Source organism: Lissotriton vulgaris, chromosome 2_2 (genome assembly GCF_964263255.1).
Source record: "Lissotriton vulgaris chromosome 2_2, aLisVul1.2, whole genome shotgun sequence".
NCBI classification, from domain to species: domain Eukaryota; kingdom Metazoa; phylum Chordata; class Amphibia; order Caudata; family Salamandridae; genus Lissotriton; species Lissotriton vulgaris.
This window is the reverse complement of record NC_141688.1, coordinates 208,140,217-208,163,875: the sequence shown is the minus strand read 5'-3', so window position 1 is coordinate 208,163,875 and position 23,659 is coordinate 208,140,217. Positions and strand designations below refer to the sequence as shown.

The 23,659-nt window shown below is 46.6% G+C and overlaps 1 protein-coding gene across 1 annotated transcript in view; it reads right to left on the bottom strand.

Annotated features, from left to right (window-relative positions):
- The window catches only part of LOC147729247 (CD59 glycoprotein-like), a 141,627-nt gene extending 121,975 nt beyond the window's left edge, over nucleotides 1-19,652 (bottom strand). The window contains exon 1 of the mRNA XM_086959549.1: nucleotides 19,501-19,652. The gene's annotated coding sequence lies outside the window, so the exon portion shown is untranslated. The remainder of the gene's footprint in view (nucleotides 1-19,500) is intronic.
- Between the last annotated feature and the right edge of the window lie 4,007 nt (nucleotides 19,653-23,659).

Here is a 23,659-nt window from a genome sequence, read left to right as displayed (position 1 = left end):
GTCTCTCCTCTTCCCTTTGGCTGGACTTTTACATTTAAGCCGATGGGAAGAGGAGATAAAGAAAAACACGCCCTCCAGTCGGAAACTGACGGGGCGTTTCTCCGAGGCATTTCTGCTGCGCCTCAGAGAAACATGGTGGTGTGGAGCCCTCCTCTTGTTCACATTTCCTTTCTATCTTTCCTAGTTTTCCTTCCTGCATCGCTCATCACTTTCCTTACTTCTTTTGTTACAAGAGTGGGCGATGCGCCTCCTGCGTCCTGAGGTGGGACGGCAATGTCTTTTCTTGTGTAAATAAATTGCATCTGTAAAGCTTAAGCACGCTCGAGGTAGGCTTGTTACAGACTGAGGAGCCCAGACATTTTAATGACCGTGACCCTGTGAGCTGCAGCTCGCCGGCTACATCCAGGCAAATCACCGGGCAAGGCACGGACGAAGCCCTGCGGGCGACTCATCATCCTCATCCAAGACAGGCTACCAGAGGCTAGTACCACCTCGCGACCCTGGGAACGCAGTCTGCAGCCCGGCGAGCCCTCACCTGCACCCACACACTGCCATCAACCTCTACCTGGTACCCCAGCCTGCACAGCCCCCTCCCCCCCCCTCTCAGGAGGAGTGGTTTCACTCACACCCACCCTCCTTGACACAGGCACCCTGACTTGCACCCACATCACAAGTGAGACCCCCACTCCCCCTGGAGCAGGAGTCGAACCCTTCTAGAATCGAGGAAGGAGTCGCTCGCCTTCAGTCCGTGGACTGAGTTTGGGAAGAAAACTCCCTCACTCGCACCCACCCTCCTTGACACAGGCACCCTGACTTGCACCCACATCACAAGTGAGACCCCCACTCCCCCTGGAGCAGGAGTCGAACCCTTCTAGAATCGAGGAAGGAGTCGCTCGCCTTCAGTCCGTGGACTGAGTTTGGGAAGAAAATTCTCCCTCACCTGAACAACACGCCGGTGGTCACGCACCAAGAAAAGCCAAACCGGATTGGCAACAAGCAAGTTTAAAAAATAAAATTTAAAAAAAACAAAAAACAGCGCCAGACCGCAGCGTGAATACTGAACTGCACGTCATTTATTTTTTTCAGAAGTTTTTGTTAGTTCGTGCTATTCACGTTACTTTGTGCTCTGGTTTTGCTTTCGTACTTTTCTGCATTACCGTGTCTATCTAGCGCCGTGGAACTCGAAGCCTTTTTACTTGAGTGGTGGGCATTCTAGTCACCCGGTGGTTTTGGCAGCTCAGTCCTGGGGCGGTGGTGTAAAGCAAAAAGAGGGTCTCCTTAAGAGTGCACCGAGGGGTCGCAGAGTCTCCCATCTTGGAAATTTATTGAGCTTGCGTTGAATGGGGCCCCTTTGAATGTTTTTTGGCCCCCTAGCCTTCACGGGGCTTGCGTTATGTCTCTGTTCTGGGTCAAGGCTTTCTAAGCGCTGCTTTTCCAAAAGTTTGACCCTCACAGACAGAGCCAACACATAGAGCCACCTACAAAAAAGCTATCCACACACAGAGCCCCCCCCCCACACACAGAGCACACCACACAGCACACCACACACACACAGAGCCACACCATACACACACAGAGCCACACCACACACACACAGAGCCACACACACACACAGCCACACACACAGAGCCACACACACACACAGAGCCACACACACCCCCAGAGAGCCACACACACACACCCCCAGAGAGCCACACACACACACACACACCCCCAGAGAGCCACACACACACACACCCCCAGAGAGCCACACACACACACCCCTAGAGAGCCACACACACACACCCCTAGAGAGCCACACACACACACACCCCCAGAGAGCCACACACACACACACCCCCAGAGAGCCACACACACACACACCCCCAGAGAGCCACACACACACACCCAAACACTCATCTTTACTTCGTTACAAGCAAGAAAGTTTTGGGACTCTATAAATATTCTGCAACAGACTTTTGAGGTTCAATAACCTTAAGCTGCGAGCCAATGAGCATTCAGACGTTAAATGCTACAGGCTAATGTGAGCTGCTATTCAGCATAGTAAAGGAACTCTCCAACCCCAGCGCCAACGACATCCCGCCCTCACAAGAACCGTGCGACTCACTAGTCTCATTCTTCCACCGCAAGATTATTGACATCCACGACAGCTTCAACACCACAACCACCCTGACCACACCAGACTCCACCTCCCCTGTGAACACCCCGAGTGCCTTCCGACTGACCTCCTGGTCCAACGTCAGCGACGACGAGACACGCAAGGTCATGAACTCCATCCACTCAGGATCATCGTCAGACCCGTGCCCACACCACCTATTCAACAAAGCAGATGCAGCCATCGCACCCCAACCACGGAAGGTCATCAACATCTCCTTCGAAACAGCAACATTCCCGGAAAGCTGGAAATATGCTGAAATCCACGCCCTCCTCAAGAAGCCCATGGCAGACCCCAAGAACTACCGGCCCATCTCCCTGCTCCCGTTAAAGGTCATCGAGAAAATCGTCAACAGGCAATTGGCCCACCACCTGGAAGACAACATCTTGTACCCGTCCCAGTCCAGATTCAGATGAAACCACAGCACCGAGAGAGCCCTCATCGCCGCCACAGATGAGAACAGGCGCCAACTAGACAACGGCGAAACATCAGCTCTCATCCTCCTGGACCTGCGGGCCGCCTTTGACAGGGTCTGCCATCGCACTCTAAAGACACGCCTCTTAGAGGTCGGAATCCAAGAGAAGGCCATTGACTGGACCACGTCCTTCCTCTCCGGCAGAACCCAGAGCGTCCGCCTCCCACTCTTCCGATCCAAAGCCACCGACATCATATGCGGCGTACCCCAAGGGTCATCCCTCAGCCCGACGTTATTCAACATCTACATGGCCCCCCTGGTAAAAGTGGCCCGCCATCACGACCGTAACATCATCTCCTACTCCGACGACACCCAGCTCATCTTCCTCACCAAGGACCCACACACCGTCAAAACCAATCTCCATGAGGAAATGAAGGCCGTTGCCGACTGGATGAGGAGCAACCGTCTGAGGCTGAACTCTGACAAGACTGAGGTACTCATCCTCGGAACCAACCCCTCAGCCTGGGACGACTCCTGGTGGCCGACCCCACTGGGAACAGCACCAACACCCACTGACCATGCACGCAACCTAGGATTCATCCTCAACTCCTCCCTCTCCATGGCTAAGCAGGTCAACGCCATCTTCTCCTCCTGCTACAACAACCTCCGCAAGCTCCGCAGGATCTACAAGTAGATCTCGACTGAAACAAGAAGAACGGTGGTGACACAGGCCCTCGTCAGCAGCAGACTGGACCACGGCAACGCACTCTATGCAGGAATCCCAGCCAAACACCTATGACGACTTTAACGCATCCAAAACGCCTCCGCCCGACTGATAGTCAACATCCCCTGCAGCAGCCATATCCCCCCGTCACCTGAGAGACCTACACTGGCTTCCCGTCGACAAGAGGATCACCTTCAAGCTCCCCACCCACGCACACAAAGCACTTGTCAATGCCAGAACAGCCTACCTTAACAGCAGACTCAGCTTCTACGCCACCACCCGCCAGCTCCTCTCTGCCAGCCTCACCCTCGCCGCTGTCCTCCGCATCCAACGAGCAACCTCCGGCGGCAGATCCATCTCCTACCTCGTCCCCAAGACCTGGAACACCCTACCTACCCCCATACGGCAGACCCAAGACCAACTCTCCTTCAGAAGACTCCTCAAGACCTGGCTATTCGAGCAGTAGCACCACACCACCCCCTCAGTGCCTCGAGACCACTCACAGGTAAGTAACGCGCTCTACATGTAATCAGATTGATTGAATTTTCTAAACAAACAAAATTCCCGGGCCCCGATGACATCCCAGCGATCTCTTTCTACATGATAGGGAAAGCTGGTCAAGACAGCTTTTGATCTCATCCCAAGAAACAAATTATGGCAAGTGCTAGAAGACTTAACTGCCTATGGAGATCTTATCCTTAGTTATTCGTCTCCATACTGGCACCTACACTTTTATCTCTTTATGAACAATGTAGTGTAAACTCTCTCAGTTTCCAACGGTTGTATCCATACTGTGGAGGTAAAATATTGTGACTGTCTTGTTTGCGGACAACACCTTGCTAGTGTCAAAAACATCAGGGGGGCTCCTGTTGATTTTAGAAAAACTCAAACACTTATATGAAATGGGAGGTGTTGTCCCACTAGAGAGGGTCAGTACCTTTGACCATCTGGGCATAAGGTTATCAGAAGATATGACCTGGAAACCACATGTGGCCAAGAGGACTTTGAGTGTAACTGCAACAAATGGTGGACAGAATGCTGAATGATTCATACATTCTCTCCCAGGCAAAAGAACGATGGATTTAACCCAGATCTCTTGACTCTCTATGAGACCCCAGTTTGGACCCAGCCATATGCAAATCGATTTTGACTCCGTGCCTCATGGGAACAGACCGTACTGCCTAGCCAGACCCTCCCTGGACCGGAAACAAGCATGATGGGACCGGTTTCATGGCATGTCACCCTTCATCAGCCAGGCAAGCTTGAATCCAGTGGCACAGTGAGCAAGGGACCCAGGTCTGGGCATACCCATCTCACTTAGGGCGAAAGGTTTAACTGTAACAAATGATGAACGGATTGCTGAACAATACAAACATTCTCCCCAAGTCAAAAGATCTGGCTTAAATCCATTGTTCTTTTGCCCACTATGCCACCCCAGTTTGAACACATCCATATGCAAATCAGTCTTGACCCTGTGCCTCATGGGAACAGTCCAGCCTGAACTGCCATGTCAGGTCTTCTCCTTAGGACCTGGCTGGCAGTTTGGGTTGGACTGTTACCATTGGATGCAGGGTCAGGACTGTTTTGCATTTGGCTGGGTCCACACTGGAATGGCATGGTGAGCGCAAAAAAGCGATAGATTTAGGCCCAGATATCCGTACTAGGGTGAATGTATGACCTTGTTCTGCATTCTGTCCATCAATTGTGCTTTTTGCAAGAGGACTTTGAAGGTTAAGCAAATAGTGGGGGCCAGAGAAAAGAACATTTCACCTCCTTTAGCAAACCTGTTGCAGCTGCCCTCCAGATTTGTGAATATAAAGCTGTGAGCTCTGCACTATATAGGTGATGTAAATATATAATTTACCGTCTTAATTTCTATGCAGGTAAGTACTTAATCAATAATAACTCAAATCGGAAAGAAAAAACTAGAGTCTGTGGTGTTAGAGTTCTTAGGGGTTTTATTCCTCAAAAAGGAATGGTCAAGACCAGAATATCATGTTCTTCCCACCGCAGGGGTGGAAGAAGGGATAGAGCGCTACATTTTATTGACAGTACATAGCTTATATACTTAATTCATGTCATAGAAAACAGTACAGTAGGCGTAACAGCTGAGAGAAGACAAGATAACAGTATCCACGTGTTACTAGTACGTAATCAGAAGGCGTGGACTAGGCGTGAACTGGAGGTGTGTGCTAGAAACGTCACAGGTAGGTGTCACTAGGGGGTGGCACTAAACAGAAATGTTGCAATGTCAGCAGAAATCGGAAGCTTGGATGCGCGCGCAGCTGCATGACGTGTGATTGACGTGAAACTGGAGGGTGCAGGGGACTTGACATTTACACTGACGGAAAGAGACAGAAGTCTGGCATGTCAGATCAACTTGTACTTCTATCATATCTGATATCTGATGTTTGGGAACCATATTATCTGGACGGAAAGGTCTCTGGGGCAGAAGCTATTCTATACTAACTGTGAATGCGTGTATAAGCGCCTAAGTGTCTGCATGAGAAGCGTGGGGGCATGGGGCCTTCCATGGGAGCACGGTAACAGAGGCTGTGAATTACTTGCACGGAGACAGGTCGGCCCTTTGGCCCTGTAGCTGAGGGGGATGTTTACTGAAGCTAGTAGGCAGGAATGCGTTTTCGAGGAGCGGAACAGATAACTCGAAGGTTATAGTCAGTCTTGGCAGGCAGCAGGCTGAGCTGAGCGCGGTGGGCCGCGCTGGAAGTAAGTCAGAGTTCACGGGTACAGAGGCAGCCTGGGCTGAGGCTTTCAGAGTCAGAAGCCAGAAAAGAGGCTCGATGGCAGATGTTCAGGGCCTACCTTGCCAGAGCAGAAAAACATGTAGGGTACACTATAAAAAGACGTTGGCATGGCATACTTAGGAACGGACTATTTAATCCATTCAGGGTGGATCTGAAAGAGGACATGTTAACGTTGGACGCAAATGTATTTGCGTCTTCATAGCTGACACAGGAGGGAAGTTACATGCACTTTAAGCTGGTACATGGAGACGGTGGGGTACGCGCTAGGGAACACAACTTGACCAATAATTTATATTTCCTCATTCCCTCCTTGTTCCCTACGGACCCTTCATGATATATCGATCCTCATGAATCGATCAGTTTGTTCCTGTAACATCATTTGCTCTTCTTTCTTTCTTTTACGTTTTGAGAGAAAACTGGAATGTTCAATACAAGATGTGGCACACAGTCCACAAATCGCTGGCCCACACTGCAGGCACAGGCAGCAACTGAATACTAGGACTAGGCCAATGCCTAGGAAGGATAGGATCTTCCATCCCCAAGCGGTTAACGTTGTCCAGAACCAACCGGACCAAGTCCAGGTGCCTGGATTCTGATGTATCTGATTTGCAATTTTATGGAGACGTGTAATAGCTTGATATACAGATGGTGCGTTTTGTGGAATGAAAACACAGCAACTTGACCCGATGACCTTACAAGCTCCACCTCTATCTGCCAAGATGACGTCAATAACAAGACGATTCTGAAGGACAACAACCCGCATGGCGGACTGCTCTTCTGTTAAGTTACCTAGGGCGGAGGCAGTTTCATTCACTACTGCTTCAAGTGTTCTAGTTAATCTGCGTATTAGTTTACTATTTTGAACAGGTCCTAAAAAGAAAAAGAATCCTTTATTAAAATCGGTGTACTGTTCCCATGCCGTTTCTGTGTAGTCGACAAGTGGGATATCTCTTCTGGGTCTATTCTTTACTAGATTTGTATTTCTGTGGTAATCAGGAGGAGCTAGGAAAACAGGTGGCAGAAGGAATGCAATGTAACAGGTACCATCCCAATCTGGAGGTAGGCGTATGTATGCGGTATGACCACAAACAAAATAGGAATGACGGATAGCTTTAAAGGACGATTTACCATGATCACTGAATTCGACCACAGTAGTGCATTTACTATGACCTAAGTGTACTGAACCTTTCTTCCTGATACATAATTCACCAGTGACTGGTAATACTGACATAACGGGTAGAACTGGTGCAGCTTCGGATTCAACAGTAAGAATCATAAGGCTAATTGTGTAATTACCTAATCCATATACTTCATTTTCTAGATCAGTTCCTATTCTAGTGGGGAGTCCCTCCTTATCAGGGTAACAGACGTCGAGCAGGACCAAGTTCAAGTTTCCCCAAACCCAGCCCCCGTCGAAAACAGCAATATCAGGATCTAAGGAATTAATTATTTTAAACCATGCACCACAGGAGCCATTGTGAGTGAACGGGTACGGAAAGAGGGGCAGAGCTCCCTTGTAATTCTGGTAGGGAGGGAGTCGGCCACATATCCAGCAGTCTGTAGCATTGTTAGTCTGATGGGAATGATGCAGCATACTAATGAATGTGTTGTTGCGCAGCGCAAGTCTGTAGGAGAGTTCATGTGGAGGTAACTCGCTAAAAGTGTGTTCAGCAGAGACATTGTAAGCAGATTGTTCACGCTTGAAAATAGGGTAATAGATAGGGAGGAGTATACTAGCAACTATTATCAGAAGACTTAGAAAAAACATTATTAACAATGTCACTATACAGTGACTACGCAGTGATTTGCAGTATGTACGTTTCTTGAATTCTCTCTCTCTCTCTCTCTATCTCGATCTAGGGGATACATGTCAGAAACTATTTAACCGATTCACCTAGGGGAGGACTTAAACAATTAAACTGTCTGACTTGCTAGATCGGAGCTTGAGTCTGTACTCCTCTTGGGGAGTTTTTTCTCGTTCGGAAGTTTTAAAGTCACTGGGCTCGATACAGTCTTTGGAAGGGGTGGATGAGCCTGGGTCGGATTTCAGTTCATTACACAGTTTAACATGGCTCATGTGGACCCACCCCTTCCTGCCCTCAACCTTCACCGCTGTCCTCGTAGTAAGTAGAACGGTCTTCGGCGATTTCCAGCGGGGCTCCAACGGACTTTTCCGGTCGAAGTTCCTTATGAGGATCAGATCACCTGGACGGACATCATGTGGCTTTACATCAGTGTTGTCAGGGAAGGCTGCGGCAACCTGTGAACGACATGATTGGAGTGCAGACATCAAGGAGGCAAGGTAATCTGTCAACATATTGCAATCAACATCAGTAATTTTCTTCGGAATGGGCGTCCCCCACATATTCGGTGGTCTACCAAAGACCACTTCGTACGGGGATAGTCCTGATCTCGAATGGGCAACCATCCTCATATAGAACAGTGCCACTGGCAGGGCGACTATCCAGTCGACCCCTTTCTCTTTACATATTTTAGCAAGTCGTGTCTTTAATGTCTGATTATGCCTCTCTACAAGGCCTGCGGCTTCGGGATGTCGGACACAATGGAATTTCCACTGGTATCCTAGCAATAAAGAAACTTCTTTCATTAATTCGGATGAGAATGGCTGACCGTTATCTGAGTACACGACACGAGGCAAGCCGTACCGTGGAAAGAATTCACGAACCAACTGCCTGGCAGTGGTCGGAGCAGTGTAATCTGGGACTGGGTAGGCTTCGGTCCAACGGGACAGAGCACAAACAATTACGAGAACATATTTAAATCCTCGACAACAGTCCATCTGGATATAATCCATCTGGAGGACTTCAAAAGGGTGATCGGGAGGATGAAATCCACCTTGCTCTACAGGGACGCTTTTACCTGGATTGAACTGACAACAGATCATGCAAGTACGCACTTTCTGTTTTGCTGCTGCTCGTAAGTGTTTATTGTTCCAAAGATTTTGTAAACTGTCTAGCATCGCTTTTTCTCCTAGATGTGCTGGACTATGTGCTGTATTAATCATGACTTGAACCATAGAGTCAGGGAGAAACCATGTAGATTTTCCCTTCGTCACCCAACCTTGATCTGTCTGGATCCCTCCTAGTTCAATCCATTTCTTTATTTCTTCCGGGGTAGCATGTGTCTGAATATCGATAACATCTAGTGTGGGATCCCTGACTGCCATACAATGTGTCGGTCCTATTGTCTTTGTCATGTCAGTTGTCTGAGTATGAGTCAATGCTGTATGTTTTGCTGTCTGGTCTGCCAGGTCGTTACCCTGGGAAACAGAATCTGTGACTTTAGTATGTGCTTTACACTTCATGACGGATATTCCTGAAGGCAGATGTATTGCTTCTAACAGTGCTTGAATGAGGGGACCGTGTTGGATCTTGGCACCATGAGAGGTCAGAAAACCTCGTTCTTGCCATAACACTCCGAAGTCGTGTACGACTCCGAACGCATAACGGGAATCAGTGTATATGTTGACATTTCTGTTCTTGGCTAGAATACAGGCTCGGGTCAGAGCAATAAGCTCTGCTGCTTGAGCCGACAGTGTGTCAATACGATGTGTTTCTTTAACTTCGGTTTCAGTGGTCACGGCATATGCGGCCACTAATTCTCCTGTACTTGTTCGCATACATGAACCATCCACATAAAGTGTCAGGTCTGGATTTGTCAGTGGAACATCTGTTAAGTCTCGTCGGGGCTTTGTTACTGCATTAATGATTTCTATACAATCATGCGGTGCTGGATCTGTCATAATTGTAGGTAACAGTGTTGCGGGGTTCAGAATGCTGCAGCGTCTGATCTCTATGTGTGGCTGGAATAGCGTTAATTCATAACCTGTCAGTCGTGCTATGGTCAAGTGTTGAGTCTGGGTTCTGTTTAACAGAACCTCTACAGAGTGTGGAACTTGTACGGTCAACTGATGGCCTAAAACAATTGAATCGCTCTGTCTTATTGCTAACGCTGTTGCTGCTACTGACTTTAAGCACGCAGGGAGTGCCTGGGCTACTGAGTCCAATGTACTAGAAAAATAAGCGCAAGGCTTATGTGAACCTGCTTGGTCTTGAGTGAGGACAGACAATGCTGTACCATCACGTTCTGTAACAAAAAGTGTAAACGGTTTGCTGTAGCATGGTGTCGCTAAAACTGGTGCTTGACATAATGCTTTCTTTAATTCCTCAAAGGCTTGTGTATGTTCCTGAGTCCAAGGGAGGGCAGTCGAAGTTGCTGCCTCCTGCGTCGTTAACTAGATGAGTGGTTTAGCCAGAAATGCATATTGAGGAATCCATTGTCTGCAGTACGAGGTGAGGCCTATAAAGGCCCGCACTTCCTTTTGTGTCTGGGGTCGTGGCATATTTACAATTAACTGAATGCGATCGGGAGTGAGCTGTCTCCCCACTTTGGACAGCAAGTGACCCAAGTACACAACTTGCTGAACACAGAATTGTAGCTTCGAAGGAGACACCTTGTGTCCCTTGTCTGCCAGAAAATGTAAAACTGTCAGTGATGCTTGTTCACATTCGGGCTCACTTCGTGCGGTGATCAGCAGATCATCGACGTATTGCAGTAAAGCGGTGTTAACTGGCATTTGAATACAATCTAGTTGTCTTTTCAGTGCTTGACTATAGATGCTGGGGCTTTCTGTGAATCCTTGAGGTGCGCGGGAAAATTTGAAGCTTCGTCCATTTAAACTGAATCCGAAGAGATATTGGCTCTCTGGATCAATAGGTACACTGAAGAAAGCGTTCTTGAGATCAATTACAGTAAAGAACGTTGCTTCTGAATCAATAGCAGTCAATAGGGAAGAGATATCGGGGACCACAGGGTACTGTGGTACAATACATTTATTCAATTCTCGAAGATCAATCACCAGCCGATATACTGGCGGTGCATTGGGGTCAGTACGTTTAAGAATTGGAATGATAGGTGAATTACAGATATTGGAGTCAGTCTCTACGACCACTCCTTGTGCTATGAGCTCTTCAATGATTTCCAGTAAAGCCACTACAGCATCGGGTGGTAACTTGTATTGTCTGATTCGTGGTAGTACAACTCCTGTCTTGAGTGTAACACGGTATGGTGTGATATGCATACAACCTACATCAGTTGGGCCTTTTGCCCACAGGTGATCTGGTACATTTTTTAATCTGACATCGAATTCTCGCAACACATAATGACCCTTGAAATCCCGTAGAAAGAGTCTAACTCCCTCCGGGGAACAGCAGATTATAGCTCCTAGAGCCTTCAATGTCTTAATTCCTAACAGATTTTCTGGGCATGATTTCGTAAGTAACAAGTCTGTAACTCGTGATAATGGACCCACAGCCAAGGGTACTGGTTCTGATACTTCATTTACAATGGGTTGTCCTGAAAAACCAAGGGAAACATTCTGTGAGCCTGAGAGGGGTGCCCCTGGGACTTCATTATGACTGATTGTGGTGCGGCTTGCCCCTGTGTCAATTAAAAACTTTCTGTCTTTTCCTAATACTTGACTGTGTACATAAGGACCTTCTTGATCTACAGGAATTTCAATAAGAGGCAAGCCAAATTCCCTCTCTAGGCTGTTTCATGTGTATCGTTGATACTCAGGGTAAGCAGATTGAGCATACTGGTACATCTGTTGAGAAACTTGTTGAGTCGTGGCAGTGGGCTGCGGTACCGCTACGGTCTGTGCTGTATGCGATGAAGCATGCATAGGCTGTGTATTCTGCATGGGCTGTACATTCTGTGAAGTCTGTTGCTGAACCTGATCTTGTCTAGGTGGATGCGGTCTCTCTTTAGTTTTACCTGTTGCTATGTTATGTTTCAGAACTGGACATTCATGTACGTAGTGACCTGGCTGCTTGCAATAGTTGCATGTCCCTTTAACGGGACCTGCGGCGTGACCTGTCTGGTTCGTACCCTTTCTGTTTCCGTCGGTATGGACCGACTGGGCTACTAACATTTTCATTTTCGTGTCTTTCATACGTTTCTGTTCTTGATCCTGTTCTTCTCTAATTCTATTCTGATGGTATTGTAACATTTGTAACATCTGGGATGGCGTATTTGCTTGCCATGTACTCTCAACCTTGTATACACGATTCTTGACTGCTAACAGGGAATTCTCAACTAACTTTGATACAAAAAGATGCGGGTACGATTCGCTACTTGGTTTAAGACCACTATTAATAATAAAACATTTCTCGAATCTTGAATAAAAGTCACTAGTATCTTCGTCGGGCTTCTGTTTACATGCTGAGATTGCATCCCAGTCTTCTTTTCTAGTTGCCAATAATCTTGGCAGAACCTGTACTATTAAACCTGGTAATGCTTTAGTTTTGTCCCCAAGGCCTACCCCTGGGACACGTTTATTCTCTTCGTCTTCTATTTCTGCCCATACAATCTTTTTCTCTCCCACCTCCCATTCCTTTTCCTTTAGTTTCTCGTAGATGCCCGTGGGCAGCAGCACCTTTAACATTTTCATGATATCATCATATGTGTAATCCCCCATCAGTAACATGTCTTTAAGCTCTCTGTGGAAACCTGCAGGGTCTTTATCATGGCTCGGGACTAGTTTCTTCATTTCTAACAATTCTAACTTGGTCAGTGGCGTGTGTACATATACACGTTTCAAGAGATTGTCCTCACCCATAACTGGGTGCACTTCTCGTAAGGGGTTCTGACTTTCAATGCCACTCAGGCATTGCATGTGATACGTTTTCCTTTCTGGGGGCGGGGCGGGAACATATTCAGAGCTTATGAAAGTGTTATATCTATGTCGTTGTTCTAGAATTATTTGTATTAATTTGGTACTGAGACCTCTCCATCTATCCATGAGTAGTGCTTCTAATGTTTCATGTAAGGGACCTGGATCAGAATGTTGGTTTCTGTATTTCGTGAGGAGGTGCTGAATCATGTATACACCTGCTAGTTTCTGCTCGTCTGGGGAGAGGTTCAGAAATGTCTGCGCTAGTGTATCATCATTATACATATCCGGATTTTCAGCCCATAATATGGCTGACCGGGCTAGTTCTTGTTCATCCATTGAATTGAGTATGTGGTACCCCACTCGGTCTCGGAGTCTTTTATCAGTCTCCTGGAACTGATGTTCAGAAGAATTCGGGTTTGTTAAGGCAGAGAGGAAAACTCTCTTGCTTTCCGGACGGATACCTTTCCTAAGGTAAGTTCCCTTACCTACATACGCTATAGTATCTGTAGTCTTTTCTGGTTCTTCAAGTTCTTCTTCCTCCTCGGAGGAAGCCTTTTCTTTCTCTTTTTGGTGTATATCTATTACTGCCTTTCTAATTTTCTTGTACATACTGGCTATGCAAGTTCCCCTATCATGTTTTCCTTCAGATATATTTTGACCCCACTTGTTTAGTGCATCTAATTCACTCTGATCTGTCCCAGGCCTGTCTCGTTCTCTTATTAGGCAATTTATGAAAAAACGTAGTATCTGTGCTTGAACGTCAACTTTCTGTTTCTCCATGGCCTCCTGAATACTGTCAGGGTCTTTCCCTGTCTGAACAAACTCATATATTCTATCTAGGTGCTCCTTCATTCCTGCATAGCATAGCAGGAAATCAGTAGCAGATCTTAACCGTAGTGATGCCATCATCATTACATTGTCTTTACCGGGTACTGGATCATATCTGCAAACTGAAAGGTTTTCCTTGAATACATCAAGGCTGGGAGACTTGAACGTAAAAGGACTCCGCAAGTCCCTGAGCTGTAACCTGCGTGTCAATGGCGGGGTGTGTAGACCCCCGGTCGCACCCCCTGAGGCGGAAGCTTGGGCATCATCTCTCGGCGGAGTCTGTATCTGAACTTGAACTTGTCTTTTAGTAGGATCAGGTAGAAGTGGTTTCGGTAGATCAACTTTAAGTGCGGGAAGTGGTGGAGGTGGTGGAACAGGAGCTTTCTGTTGTGGTACTGGCGGAATTTGATCTTGGGGCGGGTTACCACCCCCGTCCCTGTCGTTAGGCAGGGCGCGGACAGGCAGATTGGTGTAAGCGGGTGCTACATCCTCTAGATAGGAATTCAGGAATATGTCTTTAGTAGTCTTATGCATTACTTTAGTTGGAACTAATGGTGGCGGTAGGTTTTTCGGTATTTCAGAAATGGCCTCAGGCGAACCCTCAGCCGCGAGATACATACCGTTCACGAGGTTATTTCGTGCGCGGTCTACTTGCTCTGTTTTTACTCGGATCCCCTCGGTAACTCACTCGTTTTCTTGGGCCTTTTCTGATTCTTTAAGTCTGTCTTCTCTACGTAGTGCTTTTTCAGCACGCTTATGCGATTCCTTACGCCAAAACTCTATGGCGTCTTTCTGAGATTGTCTGGCTTTCTTTTTCCATAGTACTTCCTCCACCTTCATGATGCACTCAGCATCCCATGTTCCGTTAACAGGCCATCTGTGTCTTTCGTCTAGGTGCTTAGTATAGTCGGCCCATACTCTAGATATAATATGGCATCTATGCCATGCTTGTGGTACATGAAGTTTCCTGGATTGTCCCTAGGGGGGATAGGAATTGCTTCCTCTAGTATCCCTTTCCTAGTTCCTATCTGCTTTAATTTGTCGAAAAACGGCATCTTGTTTACTTAATACTGAATGCTCAATCCTTACTACTTAATACTGAATACAGCTAGCTATACAAGAACACAATAAGGCACATTTAAAAACGGTCACATTCATACCACAACATTAATCACACGAAAAGACATTTTTGAAACATATATGACTACCCCCTATACTAGATGTACTGCTAAACAGTACAGATACACTGTCTAAAAACAGTGCAGACCGGACTTGTGTACCCAAACCCGTCTAGATACGTCCCAGCAATGGTACTCACCGGGAAGCACGGAAACAGAAGGCCTCGGAAAACTCGACTGGACTGGACTCGACTCGGCTCGGCTCGACTTCGGAAAACTTCGGAAAAACTGGTGGGCCTCTTGACACCTCGGACCTTGCTTCTTTCGGCTAGGCTCTGGTCGGGATCCTCCGCACTCCTCACCGCCTCGTCTGGGTACTGATCGCAGTCTTCGTCACCTCCGTGGGCCAGAGGGAGATGCAGGAAATCCTGCCGGTACGCGTAGTTTCCGTCTAACTGATGGCAGGGGACAGAGCTTGCAACGCACCAACCGGCGCGTGAGGTGGGGGAGGGGTCCCTATTCGGGCGCCAAAATGATGTAAATATATAATTTACCGTCTTAATTTCTATGCAGGTAAGTACTTAATCAATAATAACTCAAATCGGAAAGAAAAAACTAGAGTCTGTGGTGTTAGAGTTCTTAGGGGTTTTATTCCTCAAAAAGGAATGGTCAAGACCAGAATATCATGTTCTTCCCACCGCAGGGGTGGAAGAAGGGATAGAGCGCTACATTTTATTGACAGTACATAGCTTATATACTTAATTCATGTCATAGAAAACAGTACAGTAGGCGTAACAGCTGAGAGAAGACAAGATAACAGTATCCACGTGTTACTAGTACGTAATCAGAAGGCGTGGACTAGGCGTGAACTGGAGGTGTGTGCTAGAAACGTCACAGGTAGGTGTCACTAGGGGGTGGCACTAAACAGAAATGTTGCAATGTCAGCAGAAATCGGAAGCTTGGATGCGCGCGCAGCTGCATGACGTGTGATTGACGTGAAACTGGAGGGTGCAGGGGACTTGACATTTACACTGACGGAAAGAGACAGAAGTCTGGCATGTCAGATCAACTTGTACTTCTATCATATCTGATATCTGATGTTTGGGAACCATATTATCTGGACGGAAAGGTCTCTGGGGCAGAAGCTATTCTATACTAACTGTGAATGCGTGTATAAGCGCCTAAGTGTCTGCATGAGAAGCGTGGGGGCATGGGGCCTTCCATGGGAGCACGGTAACAGAGGCTGTGAATTACTTGCACGGAGACAGGTCGGCCCTTTGGCCCTGTAGCTGAGGGGGATGTTTACTGAAGCTAGTAGGCAGGAATGCATTTTCGAGGAGCGGAACAGATAACTCGAAGGTTATAGTCAGTCTTGGCAGGCAGCAGGCTGAGCTGAGCGCGGTGGGCCGCGCTGGAAGTAAGTCAGAGTTCACGGGTACAGAGGCAGCCTGGGCTGAGGCTTTCAGAGTCAGAAGCCAGAAAAGAGGCTCGATGGCAGATGTTCAGGGCCTACCTTGCCAGAGCAGAAAAACATGTAGGGTACACTATAAAAAGACGTTGGCATGGCATACTTAGGAACGGACTATTTAATCCATTCAGGGTGGATCTGAAAGAGGACATGTTAACGTTGGACGCAAATGTATTTGCGTCTTCATAGCTGACACAGGAGGGAAGTTACATGCACTTTAAGCTGGTACATGGAGACGGTGGGGTACGCGCTAGGGAACACAACTTGACCAATAATTTATATTTCCTCATAGGGCTGAATTGTGAGGCTTTGATAGGATGGACGACCACTCAAGATCCAAGAATAAGTTCCTGAGGAGTTCGGTGTTGCTACCTCATAGCACACCACTCGCCTTCTCTAAGGCTGGACATGGGTAGGACATCCATCGCAGACATGGTACACTTTTATTCTGTGGAAAATCAGATGCACTCCTGAATTGCTCTCTTATGCCAATGTTCTCGAGGAAGATAGCTCCTGACAAATACAACATGATAGTCAGGATAAAGAACGTGAAATGCCTACTGGCTGATGTTGTCCTACGGGGTCACTGGGATAACAATAAGGATCTTGGGAAATCACAGTATTGGGATTGGGTAGCACAGGCTGAAGTTAGTTATACATCATGGGAACGGCTAACCTTGAGGTTTATGGACTTTCAACTGGGTAGATACCCGGTAAGCTACCTAAATATTTTCCAGATACCCAACGATAGGAAACTATACACCCAATTTAAGTTTGGCAGCCTTCCTCTGCACTCCCTTACAAGTACCTGGCACTACACCCCAGCATCGTCACAGTTCTGTCCTAATTTCAACACAGCAATTGATTGCTTGAACATGTATTCCTTCTCCGGCTTACTCACTCCTGAGAACACAGCAGGAGGCAAGTGTGAGGGCAAGGAGAGAATTACTCTCAATGAAACAGTCCAAGGCCCAAGTCGGGAATACACATGGGTAGACTGTGTTCACGCACTTTTTTAGAAGGGTCGACACCGTCTCCATTGCCAAGAAGTTCAGCCCTATAGAAATAGGTTGCAGTAGTCCCCCTGGTGTAATTTTTCAGACACCAGTACACAATCACCAGTACCTACAAGTTGTCTGCCTTACACTGTGAAGGAGGGTCTGGGCTTCTTATTTTAACCTCCAGTTGCCTAAAAATAAAGGCCGAAGTTAAGGGGCCATCAGGCCTTCTTTTGTTCCAATATGATCCTGGCTGTGTGTAGTCTGGAGCCTAACACTCAGATGCAAATACAATGGCGGGGAAACAAAGGCAAACAGCTTGTTAATACTTTACAGTACTTTGTTCTGTCCCTGAAGATCAAAGAAATGCATTCACTGTAAGAATGTCCACGGTTTACACAAATGAATTAACCACTATTTTATTTCTTTTACAGTGCTACTCAACCCAATGCAGGATGCCTGAGCCCTTTACATAGCATGCACATTATACATTGACAATAAAGCATGTGTGTAAAGAAATGTACAATATGTGTGACCTACGACAGTGAGAGTTACAAGGTGTAGAAGTCACGTCCTTCATAGCTCACAGTGTTATATTAGAAAGATTACAATTTGTGAAGTGCACGGAACAAAAGTGTCTCTGTGTTAAACGAGCAGTAACTCACTTACCGATCTACATAAAAACAAAAATATGTCAAATACATTTTAATTGATGTTCTTTTGCAGGACACACATTGGCCTCCTACACTACTTTGATTCAAATCTGGACTAGACAAAACACATCTTTTTCCAATAAATGCTTTAACCTCCAGAGCTTTCTTACCATTACTATTCTTCTGTGAGCTTTACTGAGCGCACAAATATCTCAGCAACAGGTGCCTTAAACCCATTAGATTATTTTAAAATGTAGACTTTGGCAATGAGGAGAAACATGGCAATGTATCTGAGCTGCTTAATTGGTTGCAACTTCTATTTGGCACAGTTGTAAAACACAAATATATTTGAGGCCCAGATTTTGCCCCAGGTATGCGCCGCTTGTTCAGCACATCCCAGTCAGAAAATCTCATTTGTAAGATCTCATAATGCACTTAAAATGTCCATGATAGAACTGCTAAGCATGTGTGTGAGGTCTTAAAAACGGATGTCACTTCTTGTGAGGTAACTTTCTGTGATGCCACGTGTAAAATCATGCACTGTCGACTAGTACAGTGCTATCACGCGCATGGATGTCACTTGCATACTGCTAAACTCGGCTAGTTCCCCCACTTCTCTTATGAAGACGTGTGCCCTGCATGTCTCTGGTAACATCTGTGTGGATGTGAGCGCATTTCCAGTATCAGCTTACGAGCAAAACTTCATTTCTCCGCACAACGTCGTAGCCACTTTTCTCTTGTAACACACTGTTTGCTACCTTTCACATTTTGTTTGCTTTTGATACTTGCACAAGTGCCACCATTGCCTACGCAACGTTGGTTCTTGTGCCTCTGTGTCTAGCATATATTGCAGTATATTACCTCTAAATGTACTTTGTTTTCTCTTGTAACTGCACACTTGTCACTCTCTCCTCCTGTATTGAACTGTTTGCTACCTCTTGTCACTTTTACCTCATGTAGCTTATCGTCTGCTTTTGTAATTTGTTCATTTGTAATTTTCTGAATTGTGAAGCGCTCTGACGCCTTTGGGTAAAATCCGCACTATATAAAAACGAATAAATAAATAAATAAATAACTCTATCTAAGTAATATCTTCGCGTTTGGACCGATATCAATCTACATTTTGTGCGTTAGTAACTACCAGTAGGTGTGCTATTATGAAAGCGCCTGGACACACAGAAGTTCGGCTCCATTTATTTTTTTAAATAAAACAGTTGAGGCATGATGGGTATAACACGTCTTGACACATTTCACCAAGCAATACAATTTGATTTAGTAAATATAATTAATTTTAACTTTTTTCTGCACTCCACACAAAAAAGCAGATACACACATTGTCTAACACGCATTTTCACTGTGATGAGACGGATCACGCCCAACAAAAACCCGTTGGAAATGGATCAATGTAATGTCGAGCAACCTTTCGCACACCAGACGGACAAGAACAGTTGTAGACACGCCGTGTTCCCTTCTTAACACCCGTGGCTTACTTGTTACATGATGAGAGCCCCCTGACATGTTAGTTCCCAAGGCCCTCCGTATCCCTGTGTCCCCCAGATCTTGCCGAGTGCGCCCGCCCACCCACTCGCCAGGCAGCCTAACGCTGGATATTGGAAGACGTCGGGGTCGTTACTCAAGCCAGCGTGGTGATGACACTAGCGGCCACGAGAAGCCCTCACCTCTAGTTCGGACTGGGTGCCTCGGTGTATTTACGGGATCTGCCTCCTCTCCTCGCGGGCTGCTACGTGCTTCGAGCAGGGTGCCCTCAGTGTGAGCTCCGGCCGCCGCGCCTAACTGTACCAGGGCCTGCAGGACCTTTCCATCTGAGGGTAAGGGCACCGCCTCCACAAGGCCACGCCTCACTGGGCCGACGCCACCAGGCCAAGGGCCTATCACCGCGGCAGGCCGGGATAACGCTTCCAAACCAAGCTCCGCCCTTATCCTACCCTCGGACCTATCACCGCGCTAGGCCTCAAAATCTCCCGCGCTTGGGGCGGCCTCCAGCTCCGAGCCCCACGTTGAACCCTTACTGGCCGTTTGGTCTGACAAGGCTTTAGCTGGCTTTACTCAGTGTGTTTACACTTTGACCGGACAACGGGCCAAAGCGAGGCGCACTTGTCTATTCTTTCTACTCTTCTTTTTTTTTTTTTCATTATTTTTTATTGTGTTTTCATTGACACAGTACAAACAAATTTAGAGATGTAACATTTGTGGCAAATAGATCGATTTCGCTTATTCGATTATAGAACATAAAAAGCGACATCAGCGTTTAGTTTGTATTTGTTGGGTGGTTGGTTACATGACTCAATGGGCTATTCTTTTTCATGATAACGTTGTGGCGGACCAGAGCTGCTGGCCCTGTGCTTGTTTCTAAACATAAAAACATGAACATATAACATACATACAAATGGGGGTGGGGTCGCACACTTCTCACACACCGGTGGTGTCGCCCCTAAGGACTCTGGTCAATGTAGTAAAGTGTTTGCGATGCATCATCTTTCGATCTTCTGCTATCTTCGCTGTCTTAGCCATCCCTGGACACATGTTTCGGGGTTTCACCCCTCGTCAGCAGGGATAGGCAGTGTTCTGGGGTTGCCGATGGCTGCCTATATCTGCCAGGTATAGTACCACTCCGGCGCGTAGGTGCGGGATCCCAGGCTCGTCAGCCCGCTGCTCAAGGGAGCTTTAAAGTTACAAATGGGGGTGGGGTCGCACACTACTCACACACCGGCAGTGTCGCCCCTAAGGACTCTGGTCAATGTAGTAAAGTGTTCGTGATGCATCATCTTTCGATCTTCTGCTATCTTCGCTGTCTTCGCCATCCCTGGACACGTGTTTCGGGGTTTCACCCCTCGTCAGCAGGGATAGGCAGTGTTCTGGGGTTGCCGATAGCTGCCAATATCTGCCAGGTATAGTACCACTCCGGCGCGTAGGTGCGAGATCCCAGGCTCGTCAGCCCGCTGCTCAAGGGAGCTTTAAAGTTACAAATGGGGGTGGGGTCGCACACTACTCACACACCGGCGGTGTCGCCCCTAAGGTTTATGAGTGATATTGGTCAGTAGTTTTTTGGCCATTGTGGGTCCTTACCCTCCTTTGGTATGACTATAATGTTGACCTGTGACATTGTTGAGGTTACTTCCCCTACCTTTCCGCAGTGGTTGAAGGCTTTCACTAAGGTAGGTACTATTTGTTCCTGAAAGGATTTGTGGTAAGGAGCTGTGTAGCCAATCGGTCCTGGGGCCTGGTTATCTTTTAGTGTCTTGATGGCTGTCTTGACCTCAAGGGTCTTGAAGTCTTGGCCTAGCGCCTTAGCCTCTTCTGCTGTTATTTTTGATAGTTTTAGATTTTCTAGATAGGATTTCGTTCCTTTCGTGTCTAGCTCCTCCTCCTTGTTGTACAGCTCTTTATAGAATTCTTTGAAGGTGTGTACTATGTCTTTGTGACGGGTGTGTGTTTTGCTTGTGGCGTCTGTGATTGATGTGATGTTGTGTTGTCTCTGTTTGCGTTTGAGGTATGATGCCAGTGTTTTCTCTGCTTTGTTTGCTTCGAAAAGGTCAATCTCTTTGTATTTTTTTTATCCATAGCCCTGCTCGTTCGCTAAGTATTCTGTTGAATTCATATTTCTTTTTTGTGAGTTCTGTGAGTGTGTTTTGATTTGTAGTGTCTCCAAAGTGTGTTGTTTTCAGCCTTTTGATATCTTTTTCTAGTTGAGTCAGCTGACCTTCTCCCAGAATGGAGAGTCGTCTGTGTTGGGTGTATAAATGTTTGCCACAAGTATAGTTTCCTCTCCTCTTTTCAACTGCGTAATAAGTAGTCTACCTTCCCAGTCTTGCTGCACGTTCTCGATGGTTATGTTGGATTTGCTACTGATCAAAGTAATAACTCCTCTTTTTTCCCCACTGCTGGTGAGCAGGCTACTTGGCCTATCCATCTGGCTCTAAGTTTGCCTACCTCCTCCGTTGATATCCCCCTTTTCTTCATTGCGAGGTATCATTATTTTTATACACTTCTGTTTAAATTATCCTGTGTTCATCCACTGTCTGTTGCTGTGCTTGGTGAGGCACTTCTTTTCCACCGTCGGCATTGAATCTTCCATTTCCTGCGTTGGTGGTCTTTGTAGATACCGTGAGAGTTCAGCGGGATCGTCGAATGTCATTGCGATTCTTTTGTTGTATATCCTGAATCTTGCAGGGCCCGTGAATGAGAAGGTGATATTTTCTTTCCTCAGCCTGTCTCTCTGGGCTAGGAAACATTTCCTGATGTCGACTGTCGGTTTTGAGTAATCCTGCGTTCGGATGATTTTGTGGCCATTTCATACCAGGTTGGTTGTTTTTTTTCGCTACTCCGAATATAGCATCCGTTTGGTGTGAGCGTAATGATCCGTATATTATCGGCCTTGGGTTTGCTCTGTTAGTTTGTTTGATCGCTGGCACTCTGTACGCCTTGTCCAGCTCGAATGGACCCTCGAACTTCAGATTGGTTAGCTTTGGGATGAGGTTTTGTATAAGCGCAATAACTGAGAAAGCTTTGTCTTCCTCACCTTCTGGTACTCCCAAGATCCTTATGTTGCCTTTCCTGTTACGGTCTTCGAATTCTGCTGCTTGTCTTCGGAGTTCTGTGGTCGCCTCGGCGATGTTTCCTATGGCTTTATATCACTGACCCTCTGTTCAACTGCTTCCAATTTGTTGTTTGCTGCGTGGATGTCTGCTCTGATTGCTGCAAGTTCCAGTTCTATTGTAGTGTAGTTCCTATTTTCCCAATAGGCTCTGCGCATTGGAATAACATAAACAGCAGTGTAGACGTAGGACTGAGGCCATCTAGGTCTCTACTGACTATGTTAAACTTAATTTAGGTTTGCGCCAGCTAGCTCAGAGGTCACTAGAAACTTTCTTGAATGAATAGGGAGGGATGAACTTCCCTGGCTCAGACAAGAAGGGATTCAGTTTCTAACAACCGCATAAATATAACAACTTTGCTCCCTCAGAATAAGAGTGTATATCTAGAGTCGTGTGAAAACAATAGGCAGCTATTTCACTCAGTCAACCGTGCATACTTAGTTTCACCAGAGTGCAGAGAAATAGAGAGACAGGCGTTTTCAATAAAAGGTGTTATTTATTGAGCAGTCTTCTTTCTCATGCAAGAGAAATGAATTGCCACAATTGCAATACTTATCATAAAGTAAAGTGCGTACAGTAAAAGTAGTATTATGAAATAATACTGTAAAAGCATTGATATGGTTTCTTAGACATATGATACTTTAAAATGGATAAAATATATACATACATAAAAATATTTGACTAACCTACTCAACTGGTGCTTCTAACTATGCCTACCCCGGTGTACCTGACCTAAGCCTAATACTTGGGAAGGAGTAAGTAAGTAGCAGTTTAAGTTAAGTTGGTTAAGATTGTTTTCCAAGAATCTGTATCAAAAATTCTCTTAAGGGTTTAGTCAGCTCCGTACCTTGGTAATAGAATGTGGGAGGTCTGGTATCTCTTTCCTCAGGACTCGATCTCCCAGAAACCAGCAAGGGTAGGCTGGAAACACCGGAGCTGGATTTTCTCGGCTGGAGAAAAAGACAGTGTCTCTCTCAGTGCGTCAAACAGGAGGGGCGGCTTCCGTGGACTCTCGCATCAGCTGGGCTCTCGGGCAAGTAGATGGCCGCTCTGCTCCAAACCACCGTGTGTTTGCTTAAGGCAACTGTTGGTATATTTATACCTGAAAGGTGCCAGGTTTGACGTAAGGTTGGACATAAGACGTCACTAAGAACTAACAGTTCTTTCTGGACTTCAGGAGTTCTTGTACAAATCAAAACAAAAGCAGGGGGGATTTCCCGGG